Source organism: Phocoena sinus, chromosome 2 (genome assembly GCF_008692025.1).
Source record: "Phocoena sinus isolate mPhoSin1 chromosome 2, mPhoSin1.pri, whole genome shotgun sequence".
Classification (NCBI taxonomy): Eukaryota; Metazoa; Chordata; class Mammalia; order Artiodactyla; family Phocoenidae; genus Phocoena; species Phocoena sinus.
Genome location: NC_045764.1, coordinates 144,829,004 through 144,845,238, shown reverse-complemented (window position 1 = coordinate 144,845,238; position 16,235 = coordinate 144,829,004). Strand labels below are relative to the sequence as shown.

Below are 16,235 nucleotides of genomic sequence, written 5' to 3'. Positions count from 1 at the left end.
GAAATTCTGCCTGAGTGTCCAACCTTTGGACTCAAGACTGTAACATCAACTCTTACCTGAATCCAGGCTGCCTGCTGCCAATTAAGAAAAAACTCTCTCTCTCAATCTCTCTCTTGTCTTCTATCTCTATCTCTACCTCCCATTGGTTCTGTTTCTCTAAAGAACTCCGATAAGTACAATGAGGGAGAAGTCAGATTAAATTAGAAGTCTTTTCATGGATTAATAGACATTTTTATTAATTCATAAGGAAAAGGAGTAAATTATAGGGAATTACAAGTTGTAACCATATAAATGGGGGAGCTTTACTAAAGTAGCAGTATTTACTATTGCGTTAAATACACCAAGTGGGGTGCAACACAGACTAAACTCAATAGAAATGGTATGGTGTTTTAGTAATTTCAATTCTAAAGAGGTGGTGTTTGCTGGGGGAACTTCCTGTCTGGGGCTCTTCCTCTTCCTGTCTGAGTACATCCTTGTGTGTTCTCCTCACATTAAAGCGTGTGATAAGCCCCTGTCTCTGCACCTGAGCCACAGATTGTGCTCGCAAATTACAGGCCTAGTGCTGGCTCTGCCTCCTTTCTTTTAGTTCCATTTAAATCATATATGTTCTTTTTTTTTTTTTTTTTTGCGGTATGCGGGCCTCTCACTGTTGTGGCCTCTCCCATTCTGGAGCACAGGCTCCGGACGCGCAGGCTCAGCGGCCACGGCTCACAGGCCCAGCCACTCCGCGGCATGTGGGATCTTCCCGGACCGGGGCACGAACCCGTGTCCCCTGCATCGGCAGGCGGACTCTCAACCACTGCGCCACCAGGGAAGCCCCATATATGTTCTTTTAAACAACAACTGTCAACTAGGGCCAGAAAATCTGCCTCAAACTGCTTTAGGAAAAGGAAATCTAATGGTCCCTGCAACCAAAAGATCCTGAGGGCTAGCATCAGACACAACTGGATTCAGGGCTAAAAGAATATGTTGTCAGGACTTGATTACTTTCCATCTCTCAGCTCTGCTCTCTGCTGTGTTGGCTTCAGACTCAGTTTTCACATGACAGAAAAATAACCACAGTTCCAGGCCCTACACCTCTCAGATTTGAGGTTCAAGGGAAAAGAGTGAGCCTCTTTCCCAGAAATCCTAGGGAAAACCTCAAGGTATCTTATTGAATCTGTTTGATCAGATGGCAGTTTCTAAACTAATCACTGTGTCCAGGAGAACGGGCTCCACTGATTGGCTTAGGCCTGGGTCATGTGCTTCATCTGGAGCTGCCCTGGAATCTCATGGACCGAGAACAGAGGACAGGGTGGGGTTCCCCAAGAAGAAAAGGGGGCTTGGGTACCAGAAGAGTAGATGAATGCTGAATAGTTAAAAATGACAAATGAGAAAGCTTAAACATTCACCATCTATTCATTTATGGAAAAGCACCTCTGGGGGCAAGGCCAGCGTGAAGTTGCTTTATCCTTCTTTTGACTGCCCCGGGATCTCTTTCCATTAGGGCTTGGTGCAGCTGCCACTGCCAGGGTGATGCAAGTTCTATTAGTAAAGTGTCCTTCCCTTAAGTCCCTTTCCCAACACCCAGCTCTATTTCCAGAACCTGATTATAGACATAGCTGGGGAGGAGGTGGGGGGAGTATATTTCTGACAAAGTGATGTTTCCATTTCACTCGTATGACTAATAAGGAACTTGACCAGGAATACTTTTTTATACAGTTTTGAAAACCCCGGCCTAGACCATAAATCACTGAATGGAGTTCTATCCACATGCTTTAACTTGAAACTCAATTTCCATCTGCCCAGTATCCTGCCTGAAGAGTGGAGGAACAGAAGAGCTGACATTGAGTCTCCAATGGTGTCATCGCACTGGGATAGCACCCGGGCCTGTGGGGAGGTCACCTTCCCATGGCATTGCCCTCAGCAGCAATCTGGGGTCAGGCAGAAACTCTGAGCTTGGTCCCTCAGTCCCTTCTCCTTATGCCTTGCCAATATAAGCCTTAGAAGTCATGGAAACATCTCTGGTGTTCTAACTCAAGGGATTCCAGCAACAGAGGTCAGAGAGTGGAAGGTCACGTAGGACTATGTGGAAGGGCAGATATCTCTGGGCAGGAAGATGCTTGCCCTTGATGTAGCCATGTGGGAGTAAGGGGCTGAAAAGACAGAGGGGCATGGCCGAGCTTGGGGCTCTCAGAAGAGAGAAAAAAGGAGTGAGGTGCACTGGCTGGAAAAAGAAGTGTGTCCAGGTTGAGACTCCAGAAACCCAGCAAGCTTTCAACACAGGAGCTGGTGGATAACATGGCACGAGATGGTCCACAGGATGAGTTGACACATTGACAGCTCCATGGGAAAGGCTCAGTAGTAAAGGCTGGGGTTGGAACAGCAAATAAGCAGACCAACCCAATGTGATCAAATGCAAGCAACACAGAGCAGGTGGAAGATTCGTTGGTAGCAAATGGATACCCTGGGGCGGTGAAGGAAGGAATTGTTCTCTCTCTTCCAACAGGGAGAGCTGTATTCCTCCATCTTGGCAGAATTTCCAACTTTCACAGGGCCCAGATCTTTGGGGAAACTTGTTTCACCCTACGCCAGCTAAAAATAGTTGGGTGAAATGTGACTGACCAGAGAACCTTTGACCTCTCTTGGGCTTAGCTTTTGGACAGAGTTAAGAGATTCTCTTCTGAGCCTTATTTTGGTAAGAACATCATTGGGGGGAGGATGGGGTGGGAGGAAGCTCTGCAAGGGCAGGCAAAAGGACACCACATTTCTGGGGCTTAAACACGTAGGAATCGCGCTTTGTGGTTGGGGGACTTTAAGATCATGCCAAATAAGGGATAGGAAAGGGGTTCAGATAGAATGTAGAAAACAGCCTCCTAGAGTATTCTTTGCTAAAACTTCTCTTGAAAATAAGTAATAGAACTGACAGCTTCTCCAGCTACTAAAATAACAACAACAAAAATGTTTATGTTTTCTTTCTCCTGTAGTGTGTGGGCAGATTACCTGAGGTCCAAATTCCCCTGTAGCCATAGCTAGTAAAACCTCGTGGCAAACAGGCTAGCTCTTCCTAGTGCCAAAGCAACACTCTCTATGGGTGTTGATGGATTTTCTCTTAATATAATCTAGGATAGCTCTCATTAATAGAGCAATGCGCTATAATTTGATGCTAAACTCAGTGTTTTACAATTATAATCTCATCAAGTCCTTGCAATGAAATTGTGAGGAGGGATTACTGCTCCCATTTTACAGAAGAGCAAGCAGAGGCCCACGACGTTAAATAGCCACAAAACGAGAAAATGGTGGAGATAGAATTCAACCTCATTTGGTTAGACAACAAATTCTGTGCACTTAACCACTATGCTGTTCTCACCGACACCTACACAACCCCCCACATACCTGTTGTCCTAAGTCTTTAGGCACCATGATTCAGAATAGGAGTGCTTCCATCGGCATCCTGGCAGGAGAGAGATGGCACACTCCAAAGGGTTAATTAAGGAGAATTTAGAAATGGGAGGACTTACAGGTTGAGTAAGGTTAAAGGAAACTAACAAGACATGGTGAAGCCTTCCAGGGCTGGCAGGAGTGAGGGCCTGTGTGGACAGAGGGAGAGAGGCATGAGAGAAAGTGCCTTAGGAGAGAGCTGAATGGAGCTATGGTCTTGGGTAGAGGGACAGTAGAGGGACACAGCCAAGTAGGGGCTGGTAGAGAGAAACCAAGGGAATACATACCCCTGACATTGCCCCACCCTCCTGTCTCTTGGTGCCTCTCATTTGCTGAACCCAACTGAAGCCAGAGGGCAAGGGCACCCAATGATGCCATCCTCAAAGTCAGCCTCCTGGGGCACAGAGCTGAGGGAGAAGGACGGAGAGGGGATCTGGAGGAGAGATGGACATGCCCAGCACAATGAGCTAACAAGCCTGGCTGTCTGAGGGCAGCTTCTTCTCTGGGATTCAGGGATAATCTCTTTCATCTACAGGTAAAGGAATGTCTTCTAAAGACTTCAGAAAGAAAATGCTGGCCATTAGGAATCAGCATGGAGACACCAAGAAAAGAGTTGGTCTACCAGTTGCCCTTTTAGGGAGGGCATGGGATTCCTAAGCTGGGAGTTTATGGCATTGCAGTAGGCAGCAGAGCAGGTACCTATGGCACACAAAGAGGCCTGGAAGACAGCATAAATAGAGCAGCTGGGGATGTGCTGAGTGACTGGCCCTAAAACACACATAGATGAATGTCAGCCTGGACAGACTGTCCCACCAGTGTCCCAAAGCTCTCCCATAGCCCTTACATTTCAACAGTTCCATCAGAGACTAGGAAGAACCATCAGAGATCAGGCTTACCTACTTGTGGCTAGAAGTAGTTCATACTTTGGATTAAAGAATTAAAATCTCCCCAAATCCTGACAGGGAGATTGGATGAATTCTGGCTAAATATAATATGATGAAAAATAATAGGGTGAAAGGTACATCTGGAACCTTGGGGCAAAACAAATGGAACTACAAAATCTCCGATGGGAGGATGTGAAAGACTTGTGGGTTTACGTTGATGGTAAACTTGAGATGAGTCAACCTACATGCTTACCAAGAAAACTGGTGTGATTTAAGGTGACATTAACTGAAGAAGAGCATTGAGGACAGGGAGGAATTTCTCTTACTGGACCCTTTACTGGTCCGTCCCACCTGGAAGGCCAGAGGGAGAATCACTTTTAAAGGAGAAGCACAAAGAAATGGTACTGCATTTGGGGAGAGGCCTGGGGATGGGGGAGGGTGTCTGAGAGAGTATCACGTGAGGAACGTGTGAAAGAAAAGGAGCGGCAGATAAAAGAGCCAACAAGAGAGAGGTCTTCAAGGTGCCTTGTCTGTGTTGTGCTGAAAGCAAGCACCGTGCCCAGCGGCTGAAGCCTAAAGAGAGGCGAATCGGAGCTCAGCCTGCTGGCGGTCAGAGTGGGGCGTGAGCTCGTGGGGCTCTCTCCCTAGAGATGTGCCAGCCAAGGGTTGGTGCAGAGGACACTGGGGCACCGAGTGAAAAGGAGGCCTGTATTGTTTCAAAGGATCTCTGGTGAATCCAAATGCCCGGCTGCATGAGTAATGTTTGCAAACTGTACTTCCTTCCCACCAACAATCCATCAGCCGTGATCACTGATGACGGAGCACACCCGGTAACTGTTTGAGAACCTTGGGGAATTCAGGTTTCCCCAGTGGAATGGAAAGAGCCTGGGCTTTGGGGTCAGGCCAACCTGGGTTGGAGTCTCCTCTTGGCCATGTCTGGCTTGGAGACTTCAGATAATTCACTCAGCTCTTGGGTGTGGGCCCCGTGCAGGTGAGTGGAGGTCAGACGCTGTTCCCGTCCCCAGGGAGCCGGCTGCCCTGTCTGTCTTCTGCCCAGCAGCGTGTTGTGAGACATACAGGGGCTAATATGGGTGGAGCCTGGGGTCAACCCAAAGCTGGTTCCCTTTTCCTTCTCTTCCTTGCAAGGAGCTCAAAGCTGCGGACGTTGGCAGGAAACCATGGGTGCCCGGAAACCTCGTGGGCCCTTATGTGAAATCTGTCCTCTTTCCTTCCCAAAGGTTGCTGAGAACGAGGCCTGCCTATCACTCCTTCCTAAGTGGCAGCCTCTCCTCTATGGCCTGTGCTTGGCTCATCCCCTCTCCACCCCCAGCCCATAACTTTTCCTTGAAGACCCTACCCATAATTTGGTGGCAGTAGGGGTGGGGAGGTGGGTGGCACTAATAGGGCAGCCACTTTTTCTTAGCGGGCAGGGCCTCCTGTTTCTGTGCTTCTGGGTCCTGATTCTGTAGGGTTCTCAATGTCCTGGGTGGGGCGAGAAGCCTTCCAGTTTTAGAATTCACCATCAGCCTGAATGAGCGGGTATGCCACCCATTTGCTGAGGTCTGGGAGGCGGTGTCTGGTTTCTCCCCATCCCCTGAACGTTCTGTACCACACAGGCAAGTACTGTCAGGGTTGGTCTCCTTTCCTGCGTCACTGTGTCTCCCCAACCCCAGAGCAAACCCTCGAGGGCTGGGACCAGGTCATCTGATTTTCTGAATCCATCACAATGTTTAGCTCCATCTTGGGGAGACAGTAGGCACCCAATAAAAGCTCGCTGCTTGATTTCTTTTCAACCTTCCTCTCACAAATCTCTTTAATTCAAGAGAAGGAGGAGTAAACAGAAAAGTGTTCACTCATTCAACCAACATCCTGCAAAAGACTCAGACTCGTGATTCACAAACTGAAACTGCCCACAGGCCTGTCTCATGTGGCCGACAGTGAGGTTTGTTGTTGTTGTTTTGTTTTAAACTACTGCAAATATTAGAAAAAAAACAACCCCGGAGATTCTACTCTGAATTTCTGGGCTCTCTTAAATGTTCGGCTGTCACTGAGCTGTGGCTGGCCCTCGTTTAGACGGACCCTCTCCAGTCCATGGCAGTCCACCTAGCTTCACGCCTCTGGGTTCCTGCCAGCCCCCTTAGGCATCTGAATTTCGTTTAAGAGCTACTGACATCAATAGGAATCCTATGGCATTTTGAGTTTAGAGACATCTGACTTCCTGGATTTATTTCCTTATCCTCTGTACGATGTGCTCCTCCAACCCAATCCAGCCCAAGATTCTTTCTCCTCTTGGTGCAACCAAATCCCATTTCTCTTGGCGGGTCCCCCTGCCTCCCGTCGCTCTTGCTGACAGAACCGCTGGAAGCGGGCTGAGCATCCCTGCCCCCAGGCCTCGCCCAGTGCGCCGGCAGCACTAGGTGGGCAGATGTGTGTCCCAGCAGGGCCTGGCTCCAGGTTGAGCCCAGAGGCCCCAGAAGCTGCTTTGCATGTGTCAGGTACCAGGCAGCAGGGAGGCTGTGTGAGGAGACCACCCACTCCAGGGACCACTTCTCTAGAGCCTCCTTTCAAAGACACCCTGGGAAGTGACCCTCCGCTTGGCCCGGTGCAGTGACCCGAGGTTGCCCACTCTCTGAGGGCAGTAGGGACCCTGCCGAGGGCCTGCTTCCTGCCCTCCGCAGGCCCAGATTTCAAAGCTGTCGATTCACTCTTCCTTCTCCTCCCGCCCTCCTCTCCTCCCCAACATTCTTTGCTTCTTGTTTATATTGCAGAAAACATCTGTGAGAGTAAATGACTGAGATGAAAGATCTTGGCAAAGGGCTATTTTTCTTTGCTTGGCTTAAAGGGGGACAGATGAAGACTTCAGCCTCACCCTCGCCCTCCCCAGTGTGACTCCCTCCCCCACCTCCCGGGGAGGGGAGAAATGGGATCTGAATGAAGACAGACCAGAAGGTGGCCCAGCCGGCCCCAAGTCCCCAGGCAGGGGAGGTTGTTTTTCCAGTGGAACAGGCTGGCCTGGAGGAAAAGGCCCTGGAAAGAAGCTCCGAAGGCTTCTGCTTCTGCAGCTGGTTCTGCAGCGTTTTTCCCGCCGGCTCTCCGCTCTCTGCGCGCGCACTCGCTCCAGGCAGCACGGCCACATCCACCGGCAGCAGACTTTGTTCTGGGCTCCGTGGCACATTATGGAGGAGAGACCACCCCACCAGCTTTCCTCCCTCATATGCTTTCTCTCTTGACGGCTCGTACAGTTTTGCAGAGAGTGACAGCCTGGGCTTCACATCTTCTCTCCCTCCTCAAAGGAGATGTGTGATTCTGGATAAGTTAGTAATTTCTCTGATCCTCAGTTTCTCCATCTGTGAAATGGGGATAATGATACCTACTTCACACAGGATGGAACAATATAACAAAGCATGCTCCATACAAAACTGGGCACTTCATAAATACCTAGCAAATGGTGATGAGGGTGGTGGTGGTGGTAGAGATGATGACCCTATGGGAGGTGGGTGGGAGGGAAGGAGAAAGCCGATGCTGAGTCTCTAGGTGACTTTCAGGACCTCTGTCTTCCCCTCTGTAGATGGAGTTGAGTTCTTTCCCTCTCCTCTTTGTAGAGGGATTGGGATTGGGATTGTGAAGTAGGGGTGAGCAGATTCTCTTGACACACCTGAGAGGAAGGGGTGATGGGGAAACCAAGCTTCACCATTCTTAGCACCATAAGGGCCATTTCTCTTTGTGTCTTTTGGCTCCCTGGCATTTGCCAGCTCTCCTGCCTGGTCATCGTCACTAGTGGAAGGAGGTCAGGGGTCCTTGTCATCTAAATGAACCCCTGTGCCATGCACCATGGGGACAGGTCTGTCAGTGCTGGCTGGGGCTGAGTGTCCCGAGGTCTCCAGGATGCTGGCTCAGAGGCTCCCATGGGAAAAGGCAGAGAATGAGGCTGCCCTCAGAGGGTGGCTTGGGGAGCCCTTCCCACCCCATCTCACCTGCCCACCTGGCCCAGAACCTCCTTCCTTTTCCACATTGCTTGACACTCCTCCTCCTGGAGTCCTGCAGTGGCCATGGGCTCCTTGGAAAGTCCAGGGTCAGATCTTAGGAAGACATCAGTGTCTGGGACCAGGATAAGGCAATTGCCACTTGGGAAAATAATGAGCAGAGTCTTACCAGGATGCCTGTGGGACTGGTAAGTTTTGACGCGAGTGTAGGAAAAAGAAAAGTTGGCACAGGTGAATGGCTTAGGAGGAAAGCAGCTGGCAGCAGGGGACCAGGGAGGGAAACTTCCTCTTAACCTGATCACGGTCCAGCCCGGGGAACAGCAGGCTCGCCAACACAGGCCTCACTCCGTGAAGTACAGACCTAGGAGGGAGAAGGCTGGATCTGTTTCCTCCTCCCAAACTCAGATGCTGAAGTGCCCAGACTGACCGGTGCTGGGGGAGGATGTGTCCTGGCCGAGGCAGCTACCAGCTCATCTCTGCTCCTATGAGCTAGCCCCCTGGGGTCGGAGCCAGACTACTCAGAAACCTGGTCCCCACCAGGCTCACTTAGTATCATTATTCAACCATATATTTAATAATGGGGAAACTGAGTCAGAGAAGTCCAGCAACACGCCTCAGTCACACAGCAGTGAGTTACAGTCAGGATGTGAACCTGGTCTGTGTGGCTTCAGAGCCTCAGTGACCCCTCTCCACTAGACCAGCACTGACCAATGGGGACGTCCCTAGCCCGGCGACTCGATTAATTCAATTAAACAAAAAGCTCAGTTCCTCAGTCCCACCAGCTACATTTCAGTGCTCAATAACCATGTACGGCTAGCAGCTGTCAGGCGGAGCGGGTACATATGGAAGCTTCCATCTTCACAGTAATTTCTATTAGGCAGAGCTGTGACTGGGCTGTGCTGACTCGCTATCCTTTTTAGCCATGCCATCTAAACCATTTTATTCAGCTACAAACTCAGCTAGTCTCCAAACACCTATCCCCTATACCCTCTCCCTGCCCACCTCATCAGTCCCTGATGGGTGGGTGGTAATTATTCACTGGCTCTGGGAACGAATAGGAGCCCTGCAGAGCAGAGGGGTCAGGGGCCAGGCACTCACCCTGTCCTCGGGCCCCTCTGCACCTTCCTTGCTGTGTCTGTGCAGAATCAGGGCCCGGTCAATCCCTCAGGGTAGCAGGGCTGTGCGGCCTAGCTCCCTCGCCCACTGAGGCAGGCCCAAAGGTCGCCCTTTCAATCCCTCAGCCCTCTGAATAGGCTCTGTGAGCGAGCTTTGTGCAAGAGCGTGGAGAAAGGGGCTCTGTCTGGGAGCCCGGGATCTGCTCCGAGCCCCGCACAGAGGCCAGCCCTGTGCAGCTCTGTCCAGAGAGGTCGGGGCCGGCGGGGGGCGGGGTGGCGGCAAGCTCCAGTGTCACACGTGGGCCTCCCTGTTCTCATACTGGCTCGTGTGGGATGGACAGTCACCCTCAGTTACCCGACTGGGAAAAGGGGGAGCCGCAGAATATGAGAATTAGACAAAGCTGTGAGTTTTGCCAAAGAGTCGTGTGCAGTCTTACCTGAGTCTCGCCACCATCCTGGGAGGCAGGTGGGACCCCCGAGGACCATCTCCTCTGGTGGATTGAGATGACTGATGGGCACGGAGAAACTGGCCCCGGGTCACCCAGCTAGATGGTGGCAGAGAAGGAGGCTGCCTGAAGCCTCGTGAGCAGGTCGCCAGGTCTCTCAGAGGAACTGAGGGTCTCAGATCTGGACTCGCCCTGACCGAGCCCCTTCGCTCTGTGCTAGACGCATGGACCTCTTCCTTTGGGTTCTCCATTAACCGGGCCTCCCCGAAGGCAAGGACCTTTCTCTGTTCCTTGCTAAGAGCCAGTGCCTGGACCGTGCTTGGCACTAAGAAGAACCTGAACAGACGTTAGACGGATGGATGAATGGTTGGGGTTGAATGTGGCTGAATGCAGGGACAGCAGTGTCACCTGGATCTTGTCTGCTGTGAGACGGTTAACTGCCTAGGAGAAAGAGAGCTGATGCTGGAGCTGGGAAAGTACCACCACTATTCAGCATCATCTCTATTCCCTCCTTAACAAGACACCAGGACGGAGAGAGGAGACACCACTCATTTGTACAACCAGGCCCACTGACACTGGTGCTCCCCCAGGACCCTGGATCTGAGGGCCAGCCTCCGGCTCCTCTCCTGTCCCTTGGCCTTGGGGGTTGGTTGGAAGTCAGAGGCTCGGTCCCGGGGGCTGACTTCCGGTGCAGCGAGAGGCTCCCAGGCTCCCAGCAGGCAGGCCAGGGCTGGGCGGGGCCTGTAACTGGAGCAGGAACTGCGTGTCAGAGGGGCCGGGGCTGCACGAGAAGACCTCAGCCAGGATGAAATCCATCTGCCCACCTCCCCCCACTCGCCTGCCCTCTCCCCCGACCTGCACAGGTTTGCAATTCATCCGCCGTCCTCAGATGCTGTTCCTGCTATCAGATGATGAAAATGGAGCTTCGTCTTGAAGAAAGAAAGAAGTAGCTCACTTCCCCCTTCCGAGTCCATTCGAGCCCCCTCCCTTCCCCCCTCACCATGTGTTCCTGAAACCTGGGGCTGTTCCAAGTCCTAAATGTGCTGGAAAGTATATCCCTGAGCAGCTGCGAACCTGCTCAGGCTGCAGTGGCCCGGGGTGAATCAGAAACCAAGAGACAGGCAGGCTAACAATGCAGCCCCTTGTTCGTGCATTGAGGGAGATCACCATCAGTGCTGGGGCTCCTGGGAGCGAGGGGCAGTGAGCACACACACACACACACACACACACACACACTCACACTCACACCCACCATCTCCCTCCCGGTACCATCCACCCACCTTGCAGAGTAGCTGCCAGGAGAGGTGCCGCATAGCGGGCCTGAGCCCATCATGACTGGCCAACTGGGCTAGCCTCTCAGCTCCTTCTATCCCAGGCTACTCTTTCCTTTCCCTCTAATTTAACTGGGAAGGCAGTGAGGGGAGTCGGACGGGAGGGTTTGCATGAAACCAAATGGAGTGGGATTGTCTCAGCTTCTCACTGAGCTGGGGGGCCATGAAGGACAGTGGGAGGCACAGCCAAAGGGGGGCTTCTTGGATCCTGAGAAGGTTTGGGGAAGACTGTTTGCGGGAAGCAGACACCCAGAAAAAAAGAATTTGCAGGCAAGTCTCAAAGCAGGCTGGTCACGGGGCTGGCAACTGCTCAAGGCCGCGGTGGAGTCAGGGGCCTTTCCATCAGGCCTGATTACAGCCACTCACGATCCTGGCCAACTGCAGCATTAAGTGCCAAGTACCTGCGGGGGTCCGAACCACCCACAGAAGCTGCCCTGTTCACACTCACCACGTCCTGGTGCGGCAGGGGGAGGGGCGGCGGGTTCTCCTTCCATCGCAAATGGACAAACTGAGGCTCAGAGTCATCTGACTGCCAGGTGCCGCTGGTGACAAAACAAGAAGCTCGGTCCCTTAAACCCAATTCCTAAAGGTTGGGTTCTTTCCACCAGATACCTCCCACGAGCCTGGTCTAAAGGCAGGCGAGGAAGAAGGCTTAATGTAAACACTCCCCAATGTAAACGTATTTCCAAGGCTTCTTCTTCCCCTGGGAGGCGGGCACTGTGCAAACTCCAGAGTGCTTCCAGGTTAGAAAAGAGGCCTCGATTCTAAGACTCACACAGAAGGATTCCATCCACTCTGAAGCACCAGGGTCACGTCCAACTCTATTCTCTCTCTCTGTCCCCCATCTGCTGTGTCTGAGACCTGCGTGTTCTGTCTCAGAAAGAGCTCCCAAATCCTGCCTCTTCCTTCACTTCCAAAGCACCGCTGCCTTAATTCAAGCTCACATCATCTCTTCCTGAACTACCACCATAGCTTCTCCCCCTCACCATCCCATTGTGCCAAAAATGCATCTGTTCATGAACGCTCCCCAGCTTAAAAATCTTGTTTTCCCTCACCCCTAGGATCACGTGCAAGCATCTTACCCACACAAGGCGCTTTATAAACTGGGGCCAGCCCCAATTCATCCTCATTACCTGTTCTTCCCCAGGCACCTGCCACACCAGGCACGCTGAACTGTTCTCTGATGCCCCTATGCCTTCGCACGTGCCATTCCCTCCGTCTGGAATCTCCTCCCCCTAATATTGTCATTACCCAGAAAACTTGTATCCATCCTTTAGAACGCAGCTAAAATGCCCTTACTCCACGTACAGTCCTCTATTGTAAGGCTTCTTTGAACTGTAACCATCAATTTCATATTTGTCTATCCCCCAGGGGTGATTTTGCCTTCAGGGGACATTTGGCCATGTCTGGAGATGTATTTGATTGTCACAACTTTGGGGAGGACTGTCACTGGATCTACAGGGCAGAGGCCAGGGATGCTGCTAAACATCCTACAATGCACAGGACAGGCCCGCAACCAAGAATTATCCAGCCCCAAATAGTAATAGCGCTGAGGTTGAGCCACTCTGTACTAGAATGTGTGTCTCTTGAGGTGAATTCTTATTTCTATCTTTTTACCTGCAGTGCTTGGCTTAAAGAGGTATCGAACAAGTAAATGAACAGACTAATAGTATTATACAATCCCCATCTCTATAGCACGTGGGTCACTTTGAGCCTGATAGTTAGAATTGAAGAAAGCTGACCAATAGTGAGCGAGTATGTTGAAAAGGATGGAATAAAATACATACTTGTATTAAAATTTGCTTTCACTGCGGAAAAGAACCTGTATTATACTATTGGTGTAGATGTCAAGCTTGGCATGAACACACATCTCCACTGTAGCACCTCTTTTTTGATCAGACAGAGGCCTGTGATTGAGAAGTACCGGGTGAATTCCTCCAATACACACGCACAGCAGGGGTCAACCTGTATTAGGGCAGAGGGCTCGAGGCCCAGCTTCATATCCTACTGGCGGGATACGGCTAACTTGGAGTCGGTACAGACGGAATCTGTGAAAATGATTAAAGCGCTGGATGCCTAGGCCTGGTGATGAAAGGCAAAGGAATTTATATTGTTTAACCTCAAGGAAGCGATGGCTGAAGTGAGTCCTAGTGGCTATTCTTCAGTAACACAGGAGGTACCTAAGTGGAGGAAGTGACCAGCCACTCTTTGGAGCCCAGGACCCAAGAAGAAGCCCAGAGGGGTGTGGGGAGGGATGGAGGTGAAATGGCCCCTGGACAGAGCAAGTAAGTGAAGGGGTGGCAAGGACTCTTGGGAGTTCATTGCTGAGGGTCCTAGAGGACTCTGTGTTTCCTGCCTCTTCCTTCGATTATATCCCCACTCCACTGCTAGCACTGCTGGAGATCTGGGGAGAGGGCTGGCCAGGTTCCAGGCCTTGCTTCTAGAACTTTCCTTTGAATTGAGGACGCAGGAAAGACAAGAGGAGCCTGGGAGGCAGAGGGTAGGAGTATCAGGGAGGAAAAAAAGGCGAGAAAGAAGGAGAAAGGAAAGCAAGAGCAGAGAGGGAGCTGGAGAGACATCAGGAAAATGTCAAGACCTCAGCATCTGGAAGAGAGACCGGGGGGCTATATTTAGACTGCCATGACTTGCAATAATTTGTGTGAGGGGGGAAAAGGAAAATGTGAAGTTGGTGTCATTTTGGGGAGTGAATGAGTTATAAGAAAAGAACGGCTTGATAGGGGAGAGCAGTGCACGAAGCCTCAGCCCCAGGCCCTTAGGAAAGGGCGTCTGAACAGTGCAGGCCGTCAAGAGTGAGCGATGGTGTTTACCGAGCCTAATCCAGCTCATGCCCTTGTCCCTGGACAAGCCCTGTGCTCTCCATCAAGAAGGCGGGTGCATTCCTGGGCATGCCCATGGGCCACGGCACCGAGATGTGTTGGCGAGGAGGCAGGAGGCTTTCTGGAGAGTGAGGGCCGAGGCAGGGGCTCTGCATGGGGGCTCAGAGCTACGTGAGCAGTACTCTGTAAATCCTAGGAATTTGTATATATTGCCGAGGCCTTTCTCCAGCTGGATTATAAATAGAGGATTAGTTCAAAGGCAGGCAGCCTTTTAAAGAGATGGTGCCAAACGAAGCCTGCAAACCAAATACAGTAAAACCTCCTTAAGCCCCTGTTGCTTTATTCCCAATAGCACATAAGTCAAGGCAGCAGCATTTCCCCTGCTGACTAAATGCCCCACTGCCCTTTAGGAAAAAGTCTAGAGAGTTTAAATGGAGCTATAATAAAACTTCAGTTATCCAGAAAGCAACGTATTATTCTGGTTAGTGGAGCTTTCCAGCTAGCTAAAGGTTTGCCCTTTGAAACATTACATTTAAACTGTAATCATTTTGGATGGAAATCTTTCTAAAAAACAAAAAGACACTCACATGCCTCCCAGGTTTTAAGATGGAATATGCTGATTTTAATTTCACATTGTTGTTATGCTCAGAATAATTTTGATAAACTTTAGTCACCGTGCTGTTATTCCAGCGGGCCCCCAACCTTTGAGATACGTGTGGCCATTTGTCTCTATCCCGAGCACAGCTTACGATTGCTGTGCTTTGGGTGTTCCTGGGTCTACGTTTTATCAGGGAGCATGCCACTTTACTTCATGACCTAACTTTTTTTAGCTTGTTCTGGGTTGAGAAAACAGATATGCAAACTTATTACAATTCTGTGTAAACAGAAAGTAAACAGAATGTGAGTGAGGAATTTAGCCTTTTCTATTCCTATAGGATTCATCCCGTCTTTCTTAGAGGGTAATAGTTCACCTAGTTCTCTGAGGACAGTTGCTTTGAATTATGTGCTAAACCAGTGTAAGCCTATGCAGATCATTTTGGCCACTTGGACGTCACTTGGCTCGTCCCCAGGTTCTGGTCTGATTTTAGATAGTGAGGTGTCTGGGTAGATGAAGCCTTACTCTCATTTGAACCCTATGTTCTCATGGCCCTTGCATTTGAGGCCAATGGATTTTTTGCCGGCCTATAAGTGAGGCTGGTAGTGTGATGAGACCCAGCACAGGAAAAAGACCACGAACAATGACCCTGCCCACTTGTTCATGAATGTCTCATATTCTATGTGCTGGAAGATGATGGGGATTTCCAGGCAGGATGCTGAGCAGAAGAGCTACATGTAGCATCAAAAAATGGAAGAACATGGGCTTCCCTGGTGGTGCAGTGGTTAAGAGTCCGCCTGCCGATGCAGGGGACACGGGTTCATGCCCCGGTCCGGGAAGATCCCACATGCCACGGAGCGGCTGGGCCCATGAGCCATGGTCGCTGAGCCTGCGCGTCCGGAGTCTGTGCTCCGCAACGGGAGAGGCCACAGCAGTGAGAGGCCCGCATACCACAAAAAAAAAAAGGAAGGACAGTGACTCAAAGGAATTGGGTTGTATGCCGATTCTAGGTAGAAACTGGATATTCAAAATGGATGCAAACAGGCCAGGCCAACCTGGGAGGGCCTGAAAGTCCTTGGGTTGCTTCTGGTATCTTCTGGTTAAGCAGTGAAACTCTTTCTGTGGTTAATCAGATTTGGTGCTTTGTAAAGTCCTCAAATAGCTGATCTCCCATCAGCAAAGTCCAGACAGAGAAATTAGGCTCCACTAGGGGAAGTGACTTTCTATTCTCCCAGGATAACAGGCCAGAGGGGACTCTCAGAGGCCCTGCAGGCCAGGCCACCGCCTCAAGGCAGAGCTCTGTCAGGCTGCCTCGAGGCAGGAGGAGTCTCACATTATTTCAAAGAGGGTCCTAAGAAGTGCTATGACAACTTTCTCCTGTATACGAGCTCAGGGTCAGACATTTAATTCTCATATCAGTGTCAGATTAAGACAGCTGGTCCCTTTGCTGAAGACGTTGCTCATGGCTGGTCTGCCCACACGCTGATCTGAGGAAATGTGCCCTAAACAGCCTGCTCCAAAGCACATGACCCATCTCTCCATCTGCCATGATTTGACCAGGGGTGGGCACCCACTCATTGGTGACCCACCAATGATGACCAGCGATTGGGATGGCCTGACTCAA

General features: G+C 50.9%; 1 long non-coding RNA gene across 1 annotated transcript; it reads right to left on the bottom strand.

Annotated features, from left to right (window-relative positions):
- Nucleotides 1-7,108: 7,108 nt before the first annotated feature.
- Nucleotides 7,109-10,733, bottom strand: LOC116749317. Its single transcript, XR_004348573.1, has 4 exons — nucleotides 10,704-10,733; nucleotides 9,840-10,595; nucleotides 7,743-8,648; nucleotides 7,109-7,651 (listed from the first exon to the last, which is right to left on the bottom strand). It is a non-coding gene; the product is annotated as an uncharacterized LOC116749317 (long non-coding RNA).
- Between the last annotated feature and the right edge of the window lie 5,502 nt (nucleotides 10,734-16,235).